The following is an 18,256-nucleotide window of genomic DNA, read 5'->3' on the forward strand; positions in this document are numbered from 1 at the left end:
GTGGGGTCTATATTAGCATAAAGTTCTGGGAAATGTTTCTTTTCTTTCACATTAACAACTGAATCATTAAAATTTGACAGATTTTATGATTGATTGGTTATTTCTTATGTTTAAATACATTTTTGGTCTATCTAGTCTATCTTAGTCTCGGTTTTGGTTCTTATACTTTTTAAAAAGTGTGGATTTTGGTTCTTGTATTTTACAAGTTTAGGTTTTGGTCTTTATATTTTTGTTTTATTTTTGGCTTTTATAACTTTATTTTATTCAAAGTTTCACTCTTTAAAATATACCAAATATTAATTGAAGTATGTTCTAAGAAAGAATGTCTATTAAATCTGTTTCTTACTATCTCTGCAAGTGGTTGATTATTAGTAGTTAAGCACTTTAGTCCTCTTAACAAAAAGTAAAAAATTATAGGGACCAAAAATTAAGAGGACCAAAATAAAAAAAGTCAAAATTCAGAGATCTAAATGAAAATAACTTGATATATTATAGGCACTAAATAACTATTTAAGATGACTTTATAAAACGTTTACTTCTATTTACTTTTGTTTTGATAATTTTTTTGTTGGTTACTAGAGTATTTCATTACTTGTTTAATTTTTTTTACTCCCCATTAGTGTATTTGAAGTGTTTTTGAATGCTTAAATTTTATAAATTTGATTTAAATAGGTTAATAATATAAGTGTTTTGTTTATCCTCTTAATTTTTGGTTCTTATAATTTTTAATTTTGATCTGTTTTGGTCCTTGTAATTTTTTTCGTTAGACTTGATAGGCAAATTTAACCGCAGGGACCAAAATCAAACAATTTTTTTACAGGGAAAAAAATAAAAACAAAAACATAAATGATTAAAATCAAAGAGCCCCTATTTTATATGGCCTAAAATGTTATTTAAGTCATTATTTAATTATATGTTTATTAATATAATTTAGACTATATGATTTTTTTAATCTTTTATATTTTAATTAAGCATTTTTAAAATTATAGAAATTTAGTCTTATTGTATATTTTGTTTATATAAAATTCTCAAATTATTATTATCATCATCTTAATATTAAGAATTTATCGTGGATTTCATATATGAAATAGCTTTAAAAATTTAAAATTAATAATTTAGTGAAAATTTGAAGATTTTATAGGATGTGAAATTAGAAATTAAAGAGGATCTAATGCAACGTAAGACAAACTTCATCATCCAGAAGTTTTCCACACAACCATACAGGCTCTCCCTACGAACATGAATTTTTCAAGATTAACCGCATAACTAAGTAGATCACTCAATCCTTCTACCACTAATAAGAATAGCAAAGGACTAAGAAGGTTTCCTTCCTTCAGACCTTTCTGATTATTGATGTTTATGCGGGACAACCATTAATAAGTATCCAAAGAACACACAGGCTTGAATCCAAACCCTTCTTTTGTCATTTTACCTAAATTGCCCCAAAATATAACTTAGGAGAAACTTCAATTTATTGAGTCATAAGTCTTCAATTAAACACTTTTTAATTAGATAATTTCTTTACTAGATCGATCACCTTATTAATCGCCATTGCATGTTTACAATATGCCTCTTTGAGACAAATTAAGATGTGTAGACTACTTCCTAGAAGTAATAGAGTACATTATCAATCTTAGCCCAGATGCTATAACTTTTGCAACAATCCAACATATGCTTCTCAAGTTGCTACTTGGAAAGGGTATGAAAATGAATACCTTGTAGTTGAGGCCAAGCCAAAAAAGAACCCAAATAGAGGGCTAAAAAGTAAGTCTTCACTCTTGATACTCAACACACCTTTCACCCATTTTCATCAACTAGCAAGGTTGAAATTTGATTTGTCTTTTTCTTCGATTTGATACATGCATGGAAGAACTTTGTATTATCATCTCCTTTTAGCCACCTGTCTTTTCTTATTTTTTTGAAGTAGGAGAATTTATACTTCTTTAGTTCAACTTTCTCAGTTGAAAGACCTTCTTTTTCGTTGTTCAAATATGATCATTTTCTCAGTTGGTAACTATTTTTTTTTTTTTATCCATATCATCAAATGGGAATGGAGTTTTTCTCGTGACATTACTATCAGGCCGGTGAAATTCTAACTCTTCGATAAATTTTATTAATATAATATGCCTTTATTTTAAAGTGGGGACTTAAAAGAACTAGGACAAAAAAATAAATTAATGTGAAATCTTCACACTTGAAATGAACAAGAAAAAAAAAGGATAGTCACATAAAATGAAAAAAAAAATACTTTCATACACATATTTCCTTGCATTCAAGTGTGGGTGATGATGTGGGTTCCACACATTTTTTGGAAATTTACTCGCCACTTTCTGCATTTGTAACAAACAATGGAACTTTGTATTGTTCCTCTCATTTCTTTTCTTCTAATTTCTACGTTACTTAACTCCTGTCAAACAAAGCATAAATTAATCCTCCTCTTACTAATCTTTCTATATTAGTTATATGGTAAATATCAAATAGATTCTAAATTTTAAAGATATTAAATGTTTTACTTTTTTTATTTTATATTTTCTATAAGATAGTAGAAAGATTTATTGGAGAATTAATACGATTATAATCTCTTTCAATTTAGTTTTTTCAATTGCTATAAAATCTAAAATCTATTAGGTACCTCAACTTGGGATTTTATATTTTCTTTTACCACCCCCACCCAGCGCCCATATATTAAAAGCAGATATTCATTTCAGATTTCAGAACATTTTCTTTCGCTCTCTGGAAGATATAAAGAATAATATATATGAGGGTCAATGATTGAGGGAGGTAATAATTTGATTGGAGAATGGCCAAAACACTTTTTTACTTTTGTTTGATTGGCTTCAATGTTAATCACCATGTCAGTACTGTAATGGGGCCAAGCGATGTTAAACCAGTAGAATCCTGTACCATTGGCAATTTCCATGGCTGTTAGTGAAAATAAAGTCTATATATGCCAATTGTATATTCCAAATAATTAGATACCCTTATGATCATTATAGTTCGCCATATACACACACAGTGACTTCCGTGTCCTTGTTTTGAAACTTGATCCAAAGTGAATTTTTCTGTCCAAGTCTTTAATTTATTTGCCCTAGAATATGGTCGCATTCATAATGGCCTATCAATTAAGTTGACACAGATGACTAAAATGTGGGGAACCAGAAAATTGCACCAATTCTTCGAAGCTTATTTTTTCGAAGGGCAAACGATAACCAGTGTTTTTACAATATTGATTAAAGAATGAAAATGATTTTTTTTTATTGGGATACATAAAATTATCGTACTTATAATTTTTTTATGTTTTTCTATTATTTTTATAAAAAATACTTTTTTCTTTTAGTTTCTTAAATAATATCTTAAATATGATTTAGCAAGACCCTTTCTGGAATTGCGCAAAAATATTTTATTAGCTAAAACTACTTAATAATTTCTCATAATGATGAGACTTTTTACATATAAATTAAGCTTGGCCAATAATTCTGAGCAATGCAAGAATTCTCCTATACTGACCATTATTTTGGAAATCTTTTCATAGTTGATGCATGCGAATAATATAGTTGCATAAAAAACTGATGAGTCATGCTAAATAAATTTAGACTCGCTTTTCCAAATAAAAAAAATTAGACTCAAAATTAGAAATAACCCTATAATTTAGGAGAAACGATAAGCTTCAGTCTAAAGTAATAATTCCGAAGGATGGAACTTGTATATTTTAACTTGTTAGTAGGGGTGAGAATAGGCCAGACCAAACTAGGTTTTAAAAGGCCTGAGCCTAGCCTACGATTAATTTTTGAGGCCTGTGCCTGGCCTATAGCCTATCAAAGACTTTTATTTTGACTCGGCCTGACCTTTTTAAAAGTCTAGCCTGACCTGGTAGTCTATTTAAAAGCCTATTTAAAAATCTTTTTCACATTAAATCTGTAATATTCCTGGTTATTTTTACCCAAAAAAAACATAACACACCTTCTATAATAGGCTAAACAAGGCCTTAATATATAATTTGCCTTAATTTTTAATCTAACGTTAATTTAGTTGATAGTCCTAAAAATATATTAATAATATAAACAAAAATCACCAAATGATATAAAATAATCTAAAACAAAAGAAAACCTCATACTTGAGGTAGTATCATCCAAGTCTATCAAACCAACATATTAATTATTACAACAAAAAAATAAAGCCTACATCTCCATTCTATTTGAACAGAACCGGTGCATATGATAGGATATGATTTTTATTTGCTCTAGAATATAGTAACGTAATAAAAGAAAAAGGAAACCTAATAGGAATAGAAAAAGGAATTATTAACAGAAATAAGAAAACTAATAAAAATAATGAGAAATATAAAGAAACTCACACCTTGTAATTAAAATTTTACTTAATTATAAGAATGAAATCTGCTAGTTTTTTTAAAAAATAATATTAATTGTACCCAAAAAATAATATATATATAGGCCGACCTATCAGGCTTATAAAGCTTTTTAATAAGTCTAAGCCTGACCTATTTAATTTAATAGGCTTTTAAAAAAGTCTGAGCCTAACCTTTTAATTAAATAGGCCAGGCCAGGTCATAGGTCCTTGTAGGCCGGCCTAGCCTATTCCCACCCCGACTTGTTAGGATTGACCTAGTGGTTAGGAATTTAAATAATATACATATGGGTAATGTTTGAAGTGTACGTGTATATGAAACTCCAAAATTTGGCTTTAGACCTCCTAATCCTAATAACAAGTTTTTTAGTATTAATAGTTATATGACTTTTATTATTAGTTACTAATTTAGTGTACTGACAACTAAAGTATATTTTTTTCCTTAACAATTGGAATATTCAAATCTTGGTGAAGGAAAGTTTTGTTTTAAGAAGGCCCAGCTTTTCTATTAATTACTTTTCTTAGTTTAAAAAAGGCTTCTTTTCAAATTAAGTTCGTCTTATAAATATAAAATTATGCTTTTTTGATAATATATGTAAAAATATATTGAACCAACCCTAAAACAAGATCATTTATAAACCAGATATTAGGGGATTATCTTATAACTAGATAGAAGAATATCGGAGAAAATATGAAATATTCTTCAAAATAAATAAAAAAATATTGAAGTCGTTGATGAGGATGAAGAAGCATTACTGGTACATGTTTCTGCTCTGAGAAAACATGATGACAGAAATGATAACGAGTTTTGAACCGCGCGTGTACTTTATTCAACTCAAAGACACCTGCACATGATAATGGGCCACTTACCATGCTAGCCACCCAGCCACTTCAATTCGCAGCCGAAGAAAGGTACAAATTCTTTCAAATGTATGGTCATATAAACTATCAACTCATATATTGCCACATAATAAAGAAATGAGCTTATAATTGGTAGACAGACACCCATAATTGGTAGACAGACACCCATGTAATATTCATCGGCACATGAAGAAAGATGAAAAAATGAAATAAAGGATAGAAGCTAAGATATATATATATATATATAATATGTGATGATAGAAAGAAAATAGCGGGGGAAACATCTTATATACTTATTTCGTCTTTAATTATAAGATTATTTTTAAAAATTTATTTGTTTATTTTTATAAGATTTTTTTATAATTTTTAGATGAATTAATTATTTTTTTATACATTTTTATTTAATTATTTTTTCTCTAAATATTAATGAGAAACAAGTAAGTAGATATGGAGAAAAATTTAAAAATGAATAATTTTAAAATTATAGTATAAATAATTTATAAATTTAATATTATAATTACTTTTCTTAAGAAATATGAATTAATTAAAACGATTTTAAAATTAGGAACGGAATGAGTAATAAAAATTGACTTGTAACCCCAAAACTCCCCGTCCTATTCTTTTTTGGTGAAATGAGGTAAAAATAAATACCTTTGTAAATATTTATAATTATTTTTCTCAAGAAACGTAAATTAATTAAAAATATGTTATAATTAAAGACAAAGAAAATAATAAAAATTAGCTTGTAATCCCAAGATTCAAACTCCCAGTCCTATTCCTTTTCATGAAATGAGGTAAAAATAAATAATTTATAAGTATTTTTTGAGTTTCAAGACTTTTCTTATCTTAGACTAAGCCTACATCTTCTCTAAATTTTACTCTGAAGTAAAAGTTGATTCACTTGTTAATTCATTTGCAAAATTAAAAAAAGGGGATAATTCTTAATTAAATTAAAGTAATCATTTAGTATTTATGCATTAATATGTTTATAACTTTTTTCCTTAATACTAACTGTTATTATTTTAACACATTTTATTTTTATTTCTTTGAAAGATTTCTATTAGTATATAAGTTTTGAAATATCCTTATACTCCTTAGACAAACTTGTTTGACTTTTGTTTCAATTTTTTTTTCTTACAATGATGACAGCAAGATTTAAACCTATAACTTTGTACAAACTACCCCAATCTCCACCATTAGGTTCACCCCAGTGACTTCATTTGCTTCAACCATTTGATTGAATTAACATGCACCAACTAATATGAAAACAATGATGATATTGTAGTGTTTAATGTACGTATTTCATTCCTCACTGTTGATTAGCCGGCCACATTTAATATGAAAAAGATCTCTCCTAATATTTCGTATAGTCACCACTGATTAGACAGAGATTCGATCTTTATCAAGATGTTCGTTTTGCTGGCTAGAAACATGGATCCCACTAACATTAATTTCTGGGAAATATTTGTTGAGTTCATCCAACAAGATGCTTCCACGTCCAAAGTTATATTTACTTTTTATGTTACATTTTTCATCTCCTCCTGTGATGTATACTTTCTTTCTACTTTGGTAAAGAATGGTATAATTAGCTTTGAAATTAAAAAGCAATCTTCCTTCCACTTAATTTGTTATTTCATTTCCAAAGAAATATGCATTATAAGCATCGAAAGCTAAAAGCTAATATTATTTCTTCTTATTGGATCGAGCTAAACTGCATGAGAATAGGCTCAAATAGCCAAGCACATGAAAACTCTGTATTGGCTAATTTGGCTAATATGCTTAGTCATACATACCTCAACAAGGTCAACCGTGAAAGCAAGTGAAATTAAAAAAGAGAACGTGTCGCAATCATTTTTATTATTTTTAATCCTAAATGGAAAACATAAAGCTGTAAAAACTTGAAAATCATGGGGGCTGATGCCGAGATGAATTGTTTAATTACTTTTGCATTTTTTTTCGTGTTATATATCGACAATGTGAATGTTATTTTGAATTGATTTTTCATGTTATATATAACCACTGAATTAATTTAGTTAAATTTTAAAAAATTAATATATGTTTACAAGTCTCATTTTACGCATCCTAGATACATGAACCTAGAGTAATAATTGACCTTCTCCACTCTTCTCTTGCTAGTTGATAGTGATAGGATGAGAACTACCCAACAGTAACATTATTACTAGAACTAACCCTCGTATTTCAGGTAATAATATTTTATTGGCATATCCCAAAAATAAGAAAAACAAGTAATGATAATAATTTGCCCTGCGCCATTTGATTATATCATCATGTCCTTAGGGTAATTTTCAACAAAAAAAATTATAAAATGTACATAAAAGTTTGAATATGTATATTTTTATCTTTAGTTACCTTGAAATTATCATATCAAACAAAATGTTACTATCATTATATATATATATTGTTGTCAATGCATCAATACCACAACCGTCTATACCAGATAAATTGAGTCAAGTTATATATTGTCATCAATCCCGAAAGTGTAGGTCATAAACATTGCTTTTCCATTTTAAGGCTATAGTATATATAATAAGAAAAGTCAAATTCTCATTAAGCTTTCATTCCTTTGAAAATTTTAAATAGCACCTTATTTGTTGAATTGAATATTTAGAGATTAAAATATTGCGGAACACACTCTAACACCTCTTCCCCCCTTTTTTGGGTTACACACATGACACATCACAATCCTTTTGAATATGGGCACAAGAGATACTCAACAAGATAAAAGTTTGATACTCAAGACAAGATAAGCACAATCCTATATGAATCGCTGGATGATTTATTAAGGGTTGAATGCGTGGGTTGTTGTGTATTAATTTAATCGTCATTTTTCATCTATTAAATGCAACAAAGAGTCCTGATAATTTCAAATCAAATTTTATTGCATTAATTTTACTCGTAGCATAATTTTCTTTTTCAATAAAAAGAAGATTCTCGCTCAACGTTTTTAATTGAATATTACTATGTCGAAGGAATATTACTCATGTAACAAATACTAATATTTTTTATTTTTTTTTACGTTTGTAACAAATACTATTGCTCTTGCATAATTTGAGTAGTGCACCGATTTTAGGCAAGAATTAATGAATACAAACGTTCAGACGCATAGAAAAAAAAAACAGGAATATGGGTTAGGTGTCGTGTATGTGTATTTCCGTTTTTATTTTACTATAGTTTCAACTATCCAAACGGCAGTAGAACTTCTTTAGGGATTATTATCTGTTAAATGAACATTTAATTTGTTTATAATGTAAATAATATATAGAACTTAAACAGTAGTCTCACATTTAAGTTCTAATAATATATCACTGTATTAAATATTTTTTAAAAAATATTTTTCTTCTAAAAAAGTATTTTTACCTGCTGAAATTTTCATTAGATTTATAATCAATTTTGACCTCTCAGTATGTTACTTTTCAGTACAATGTTATTTCTGGTTTACTAATACTATTAACAACATGTTGAATATGAAAGGCAGTGACATGAATCTTTTTGAAAAGGGTCATTTTCATTTACAGATATGCTGTGACCTTGAAGACAATACAGACAAATAAAAATTTAATACCTGAGCCTTAGGCTTAAGACAGGCTTTATAAATGATGTCCCAACTTGCGACCTGGTAAGGGTTCATCTGAATACAGTACACGAGCTAGCTACAGATAGAGCTAAGAGCTAGGATTACAAAAATGGTCGAAAAGATTATTATATTTTAATTACTAATTCTTCTCCTTCTTTTGAAAAGAATTAATTCTTATTCTTTTTGGCATATGCATATGTCAAATTGGGAAATGATATAACTTCTCTAGATGTGGTTCACATTGTTTACGACAAATGGTGTCTATATATCTTGGATTGCAAAACAGAAAATGAAATGTTTATATAACTAATGGAATATATTAATTGCCTATGACAGTTGGAATATGTAATGTCGCATAATGGGGTCATTTCATATAATTTTAATTTATACTGTACTACTATATATATATATATATATATATATATATATATATATATATATATATATATATATATATATTAACGACAAACTTTTTGACAGTTAATTGACAGACTAGATTATATGTTAGCTAGCTTGTTTAAAAAATATTAATGGATCCACTTTGTTGAGAAAAATGAAGAATTTTAGCTTTACGTACATTAAAAAAACATGAGAGTTGAAATTTGAATAATTATATAATTTATTTTATATATATATATATATATATATATATATATATAATTATAATCTTAAATATTGATTTTGATATTTTAACCGTATATATATATAGATGTGCGGTATTTGTGAACTTGTTATTATAAACGTTTTCACTAATTAGTTGAATAAACTGCATTAGTCACTGCCAATTTATCATACACGTGCAAAAATTATATAAATAGCAATAACAAAAGTAAAATCCCATTTTTTGGGGGTATGGATATATAATTGAAAGAAAAGATATAGAAAAAAAGGAGAAAAATTGATAAATATGATAAATGATGTAATGAAAAATAAAAATAAAGATAAAAAAGGTGAAAATGAGATAGAAGAGAAATTGTGGACGATAACAATGACATAAATAATTAAATTAGGTTGGTTTTGTTGGTGACTAGATATATTTGATCACATCAAATCTGGAATTAGGAAGCCTGATCCCTTTGTAATCCGTACGTCGTCCATTGACTGATGATACAGAGGCCACATTTGCGAATCAGTGAACAATTGTGGCGTACTGATCACTTGGAAAATTCTGCAAAGTATATGCCCTACAATATGTCATGTCCATTTTGGATCCGTACATTATTAGTTTAACTCGCTGGCTTCCATAATTTTTCAATGTAGAAAATTCCCATTTTCATTTTGCCCTTTAATTTTCCACAATGCAAGTGGTAGTAGTAGACCAGTCCTTAGGTGCGAATCACTGTTTGACTGATTTTTTTTTTTTCATGAAAGAAGAAAAATAATGAGAATATATTACCTTAATTAAGGTGTCATAAGTATCCCCAAACTCTAAAAAGTATATATGCTTTAGATAGGAAAAAGATTAGAGGACACCAAATGTTATTTAGAGGACACCAAGATGGAAAAGAGTGAAACAAGGAAAAAAAATGTGATAGGTGTGATATGATATGATAAGAAAAGAATAATAGATGTTGATAAAGTGTTTGCTATATAGAGGTGTTTATATATTATCACTTCTTTAGTTATAAGAAAAAGAAGAAAACAAAAACCAATTTCTATCTAGTCTTTGATCATTGAAGACATTATTATGTTATGATTACTTAATACTCAAGTAGAGCAAAATATAATCAAGCTTCCTAAAAGAAGAGGTATATGGAAAGAGAATTACAGCACTTGCTCAGGCTAACTCATTTGTTCATCTTCTCAGTTTAAATAGCTTTTACCCATACCATCAACGAACAAATTCATGATCTTCAAAAGCCACAACTGGTGCCCGTCTAACTGCAAAATGCAAAGGCACATGGTCATTATTATTAAATGCCTAAATATTTATCTAAGAAGCTGATGGTTATGAATAATAACTGAAATTTTCAGAGGTGAAAATCAAGCTGGTTAAATCATGAAGAAGGAAAAGAGAAGTTTCACGCAAGTTATATGTGTATGTGTGTAAACATTTATATGACGATGATCATCATCATATATATATATATATATATATATATATATATATATATATATATATATATATATACTAATTAATTATGAATTTAACTTTAGAGGACTAATGATTACACTGTTTGAGTAATGGAAGATTGAGTTGTGAGAAATGGAGGGGCAGTGAAGGTGTGGATGACAGAAGCCTAGAGAGCACAAAGGAGTGAGATGCAATTGCTTTCCCGTTCCATATTTTTATGCATATCACTATCTGTGCTCTCTATCTTCTGTCAACAACCCTATCAACTAGATCCTCCCTTCCTCTTCTCCCCAATATTCCTTCTTCACATACTGTTCATAAAAAAAAAGAAAAAGAAAATCACATAACAAGAAAAGAATAGTCAATTAGTCATATATATGCGGTGATGAGAGGGGATAAGAAGTGATATATATAAAAATGTAGGATAGTTGGGTTTTGAGTTTTTGGAACTGGGGAGTGTGTTGGATTTCTCACCAGCCAAGAGCACCTATTTATAGAAAAAAATGAAAAGGAGAAGATTGGTTCCAACTCACTAGAGAGAATGGGTGAAAGAGGCATAATACTATTCCACTAGCTAGTACCACGTCCAATGACCCTTTTCCATGTACTCAAAATTTTGTAACCGCTTTCATGAAAAAAAAAATGTATATATCCTCCAAAAAGGACACCTTTGGTAACTTCCCAATCTATTCACGTACTCAATGTAAAACCATGCATGCCAAATTGGCTTGTCAAAGATTTTAATCTCTAGCTCCATGCCACACCCTAGCAATTAAGCTAATTCTTATAATGGTTGTGTTGTGGTATATGATTTTTGAGGCACAGTAATGGTGTGACCTATTCAAAATATATTCAGTGCAGTATTACGTGATGTACCACAGGGTCCATTCTTCACTCCAATTAGGACAGTTACTGATATGATATGTACCCATGTGCAATGGGATTTCTGTAAATCTTGTGAGATCATCATCATATATTTTTCCAAGAGCTACTATAACAGAAATCCAAATTCTATAGAGTTGTTGTGATTTCTGTCTTCTCCTTCACTTACTATGAGTGGCCTGTGGGGCCCACTATTCAAACACTCCATTGTTCGTAGGGACCTTGGCAAGTGAAGCTGTCTAGTGGTTCAGAAAATTGTTCAATATGTAAGTTAATATATGGTGACAAAATACTCTCTCTCATAAATATAGAAGTATACTAATTCTTTTAAGTTAAGGCACTCTTTTTTATTATTGGTAAAAATTACTAAAAAAGATGAGATTTATTTTTATTTATAATTTTGAATAAATTTTAACTAATAATTAAGACGGATCCATGAATAAATTAACTAAATATTTATTATTAGTATTTGAAAAATTATAGATGAACACCCAATATGATAATGAATACCTACTGAGAGAAAGATAAAAAATGAAAAAAAATATAAGTTTTATAAGTAATATGATTTGATATAAAGAGATAGAGAAAAATATTTTTTTTTGTTAGGTGTATAAAAAATATGAATGGTCATGTATCATCACTCTTAATTAGTATTTATAAATAAAAAAATCATATATTGTGACAAAAATATAACATCTGTTAGCAAAAAAAGTCCAATATATTTTAAATATATATATTTAAAAAAAAATTTGGGGTTCACTCACTTGAACCAATCTTGCTAATAATATATATATATATATATATATATATATATATATATATATATATATATATATATATATATATATATATATATATATATTCCTAGACTTGGAACCTGAGGATTGCTGTGGCTTGTGTCAATTGATTTACCCTATTTGGAGCTATATATGGCTCTTAGAAGAAACCTAACCACACAATCCTTAAACGTCGTGGACGATGCTTTATATACGCATGGTTGGGAAGTCACCATCAACAAGCAGATTCATAAATTCAGGCTACTAGGTGTGGAAAGTTTTCTGGGTGTTCTTGTCTATCTTCTTGCCCATCCTGTTTCTTGTAATATTATGTCTCACCAATAATTTTTAACATTGAATACATTAAAAAAATTGTCATTTTCCAAGGACAAAAGTGTTAGAATTACTTTCACTATATATATTGTTTTCAAATCAACCAAAAGTTAAATTCGTCATTATACATAATGAATTTATACTAATGATATCACACATTATACTAATTAATATTTGATTTATTAATAGTACGGGTAAATAGCCAATTTCTTTTTTTATTTACACTCACTATTAATTTAGTCTTTGTACTATAAAAATGATTAATTTAATCCACAATTTTATAAATTACTAACAATTTAGTTATATTGTTAAGTATTTTTCTTTTTCGTTAACGTTTTTGATGACGTGACATGTGAAATACAACATGACAAATGCACGTGATGAAAGTGAAAGTCACACACTAAGCAAGTATGTGTAAACCAAATTGTTAGTTGGAGTATGTGTGTTTTTTTTTTATCTTTTATTAAGTCCCAAAAAAATTGGTCATTCATTTATTCTCTTTCTTTTTACCTTTTGAGAAAGAGGTTGAACTGTGAGTACTAGGTTTGCTCTACTTCTGGCCTTTGCATTGCCAGTGCCCATGATGACATGGCGGCAGACAATGACATTTGGTTTGTTATCGCCATTTTTGTTCACCTATGCATTGGAAACTAACTTGATGAATGTTTGGATTTCTCATAACCTTGTAAGGCCTGCAGTTGATATAAAGTTAGTTTTGAAAGGTATTTTATTTGGTACCGCAAAAAGGGTTGATGATGGTTTAACTTCATTTGATGATAATAAAGATGTATTAGTTATGTGTATTGAACAAAATTTACAGTTTAATGGTACATGTTGCATTTTAATATTCATAATATTATTGATGATTATTTTGTTATTAAATTATATTTGTTAGGGATCATTTTATTGTTAATGAAAAAAGTATTATAAAAAAATTAAGAAGTGCCTTTGTCTCAAATAGCCATTCCCTTTTGTAAATTTTAAAATCAAAATAAAAAAAATTCACTAACACTTTAGTTTAAAATACTATTGACTAACGTCCCTGCATAAGTTGGAACTTTGCATCCGCTGCCGTGTACTCCCTTACTCCCCAATTCATTTTTCTCAGCTACAACCATGCTATTTGAAAAGTAGTAACTGCACTTTATACTTGAAAGTATGTGAACGGTAAATAACAAATTGCTATTGTCATATATTTCTATACCTTTTTTCTTAATTTTGAGAAAGGTAGTGATATTTTTTTTGTCTTTTCCTCTCTCTACCTCTCTCTCTCAAACTAATTAAAATAGTAAAAAAATGAGATATATATGTAAAACCAATTACAAATAACATTATTTATGATAATTATAAGGTTCACTTGATATTTTTAGTTCTATAGTTGTCATAAACTTATATTTTCCCTCCAAATGAAAAATTGATAGCAATACTGCAGTTGAGGAGGCCCACCCACCTCAATGATTTCATGTGAATCAAGTTTAGGATAAGGACAAGGTTGTTGAGCTGTTGAATATTTCTTCTTGCACTATAGTAGTTGGTTATAACAAACCTAAGATGTTTGCTGCATTTTGTTTTGCTTTATTTCCTGCAATTTGTATCCTCATGCAACTGGCCCATTGATTGGCAATGCTTATCTTTCTGTTGTAACCTTATAAATACCACCAAAAATGAATAAAACAATGAAGAGAATTATCATCCATTTCCTTATTTTATCTTAGCATAGTAATAGATCCTAACAATTTGGTCTGACTTGCCTCCTGCAATGCCCGAACACAACACCCGTCAGGCCACCACAGACCGCCTCGAATAGGCTGTCAACCGTCTTACTCAAGGTCAGCACACCCTCACCTAGAATCTATCCACCATGACTACCAAGTCTCAGGAGTTGGCCGTTAAGCTCGACTCCATCTTTGACCAGTTATCAACTCTTACAACCACTCCATCATCTCCCAAATCACCCCCGTTTCACTCCTACGTCAACCACATTGATCTGCAAACTGTGGAAACCATGAAGTCACCACCAACAACCAAATCTCAAAGGTCACCTATGGTTTTCGCAATGCCAACAACAACGATGGAGCAACAAAGCACAACAACCATGCTGACTACGCCTCCCATGGCTGCTTCCCACCTCCCTTCATGGTGGCCACCACAATCGCCATTGCATCCACTCAGCTATCCACCACACCCTTGCATTTATACTACTCTCCACAGGCCCTTTTCCCTTTGTTACCATGCCCATACCCATCACCACCATCTCCATTCAACGCTTACTGTGACCCTACAACTGTCCAACATCTATTTGATGGTTAGGTAGTTGATGCATGCCAACTATTTAATGATACAGGTTGGGTAATAGATGCGACATATGTGCGCACCTTTAACAAGAGTTTCTATTCTGGTACGACATCTGTGATGCATATCAACTATTTGATACTTTATTCGTTCCATTTGAATTTGTGTAAACACAAGAAACAAATGGATCAATTCAAAGGACAACCTTGTTTTCTAAAATTCTCCGTTCCAAAATGCTACAACATTAGGCTCAAGATCAACCTCATCGCGCACCGTTTTGCAAGTTTCGCCATCGTCAACCCCGACATTGTCATTGCCACCTCTTTCATCGTTCTCAATACTACCAAACTCTCTGTTAGCAACGACGCCATTTCATTCACCAACCAAGGTTCCTCCAAGGTTATTAAACCTTCTCGAGTTAAGTTGTTTGAAAATGATGAGATTATGGTTTTAGAGTTCACAGAGGAATTACCTATTGGCTTCAGTGTCTTGTCCATTCGCTCTAAAGTAATCTTGAATGATAGAGTGAAAGGCTTCTATCGAAGTACCTATGAGCACAATGGTGAGAAAAAGAGTATGGCAGTTAGACAGTTTGAACCAATTGATGCCAAGCAATGCATCCCTTGTTGGGATGAAGCTGCTTGCAAGGCTACTTTCAAGATCACGTTGGATGTGACTTCAGAGCTCGTTGCTCTTTCCAACATGCCAATTGTTGAAGAAATAACAGATGGAAATCTCAAAACAGTCTCATATCAAGAATCACCAATTATGTGGTCAAAGTTCGAGTGTATTATCAAGTTGGTAAGGCAAACCAAGGGAAATTTTCATTTGATGTAGTTGTGAAAACTTTGGAACTATACTAGGGTTACTTTGCGACTCCTTACTCGTTGCCAAAATTGGATATAATTGTAATCCCTGATTTCGGTGTTGGAGCCATAAAGAACTATGGTTTAGTTACATATCGAGAGCCTACTTTGCTATATGATGACCAACATTTTGTTGCTGCAAATCAATAGAGGGTTGCAATTGTAGTAGCTCATGAACTAGCACACCAGTGGTTTGGCAGACACATTTGTGGCTGAATGAGGGGTTTGCAACATGGGTGAGCTATTTATCCACTGATAGTAGTTTTCCTGAGTGGAAAATATGGTCTTAATTTCTTCATGAATCTGCTAATGGTCTTTAGTTGGATGGACTTGTGTTAACTCATCAGCAAGTGCATCAATTCGTCCAAGTAGTATTTTAAAATGAAAGTCCGAGTGTCAAGTCCATAGAAACTTTGACTATAGTCAGAGTTTGTGTATTTCCAATTTTCAAGTAATTAATGAATTGATTCGAATATTTGTAACATGTGACATTAAAAGTAAATTGACATAAATTTAAACTAATAAGCTAGCATGTACAAGGGTGAGAAAAATAAACACTTGAAGCAGTAAAGTGACGGTCGATGCAGAATTACGAGCATGTTGGGGCTTAGCCTACGAAAACCACCTTTGATGCAATATTAATAATTTTTCTCTATTCAATATTATTTCAATTATCACCTACATCTACTCATATACTCTAACCATGATTCCTCACACAAAAAACCTAATCTACCTAATTTCTCCCCTAAACCCTTAAGAGATAAACTAGACAAATTGCATTATACACATAGATGCATAAAATAGGCTAAATAACATCATTCTATCCTTGGAAATGAATTATTTAGATGTTATTTTTCAGTTCTTTAGAGATAAACATTTCTCAATGCTTAAACCCTAAAACATAACATGAGCATGGATGATCAAGCTACAAATATGAAAATAAGCACAAAAAAGAGACAATAAAACTGAAATAACATTAAATAGATAGTAAGAATCATTACATCAAGAATGTTTGGTTGCTAAACTCCCAACAATGGGTGGTTTAGTCTCTCATTGTCATGAGAAGCTTACAAATACAAAATGGGATGAAGATGGTGAAAGAGAATGGAGGAAATGGAAAGGAAATGAAAGCAAGGCTCCCAATGGTTGATTCTCCCTCCAAAATGGACGTGCCCTAGCTCTGGTTTTATGGGAAAATTTGAATGAATGCATTCCTTTTTTTCCACTTAAAACGCATCACCGTCATGTTTTTTGACATTCTGTGCGCTAAGCAAGGAGTAAGTGGTCATGCACTAAGCGAGCTTGCACGTGATATTTGACTTCCCCATGTGGCTTCTTCGCGCTAAGGGAGGGTTGCATACTGAACGACCGTGACGCATTGAGCTAGTGTGACGCGCTGAGTGAGACTCTCCAGATCTTCAACTTCTCTTCCATGCCTTCTTTTGCATTTCTACAAAAAAAAAATACCACCAAAATACTATAAATCTACCAGTTTGAGTACCTACTGGATAAAAACTGAGAAGATGCCAAAATCCTAACATTTAACACAAAAAGAAGCAATAAAAGAGGAGGAAATCATGCTTGTGAGATTGATGAAATATTTGATACAATAAGTTATAGAAAAGGTACATCTGTAATTAGGATGCTGCATAGATATCTTGGTGCCGAATGCTTTCAGAGGTCTCTAGCTTCATATATAAAAAGACATGCTTGCTCAAATGCTAAGACTGAGGATCCATGGGTTGCACTTGAGGAAGGATCTGGTGAACCTGTGAACAAGTCAATGGCCTTATGGACAAAGCAGAAGGGATATCCTGCTGTATCTGTTAAAGTCAATGATTGAAAATTGGAATTTAATCGGTCACAATTCTTGTCAAGTGGTGTTATAAAGAACAAAAATTTGATACGTGGCCAACCAAATCCACATGAAATACATCAACATCATCCTGCATTTCATGATTCTACATTTCCCAAAGGAAGTTGGATAAGAGGCTTCATATGTTTTTAGTGAAGACAACATCCTTGACTGGAAATGGGACATCGCCACCTCTCCTCCTGCCATACTAGTTCTGCTGCAATGGTTTGGATTGGCTACTCCAGAAGACATGGCCTGGGAGCAATAAAATACTTTGCGTGCGACTTACAACCTTGAGGGCAAGGTTGTTTTTTCAGCAGAGGGTGATGATAACAACATTGCAGTTGATGACAACAA

The 18,256-nt window shown here is 30.7% G+C and overlaps 1 long non-coding RNA gene, 1 other non-coding gene and 1 pseudogene across 4 annotated transcripts; 1 reads left to right on the forward strand and 2 right to left on the reverse strand.

Moving 5' to 3' along the window:
• Nucleotides 1-9,647: 9,647 nt before the first annotated feature.
• On the reverse strand, nt 9,648-11,847 carry LOC121172769 (uncharacterized). 3 transcript variants are annotated; one of them, XR_005886386.1, is made up of 3 exons: nt 10,994-11,383; nt 10,590-10,702; nt 9,648-9,989 (listed from the first exon to the last, which is right to left on the reverse strand). It is a non-coding gene; the product is annotated as an uncharacterized lncRNA (long non-coding RNA). The 3 variants fall into 3 exon arrangements; XR_005886385.1 differs by having other exon boundaries at nt 9,648-10,168; nt 10,994-11,382; XR_005886384.1 differs by having other exon boundaries at nt 9,648-10,702; nt 10,994-11,847.
• Nucleotides 11,042-11,156, reverse strand: MIR156M (microRNA MIR156m). Its single transcript, NR_048870.1, has one exon. It is a non-coding gene; the product is annotated as a microRNA MIR156m (primary transcript).
• A 3,514-nt stretch (nt 11,848-15,361) lies between the features above and the next one.
• LOC100795784 (aminopeptidase M1-like) lies at nt 15,362-18,052 on the forward strand (annotated as a pseudogene).
• Nucleotides 18,053-18,256: the final 204 nt, after the last annotated feature.

This window comes from Glycine max, chromosome 9, assembly GCF_000004515.6.
Source record: "Glycine max cultivar Williams 82 chromosome 9, Glycine_max_v4.0, whole genome shotgun sequence".
In the NCBI taxonomy this organism is placed as follows: Eukaryota; Viridiplantae; Streptophyta; class Magnoliopsida; order Fabales; family Fabaceae; genus Glycine; species Glycine max.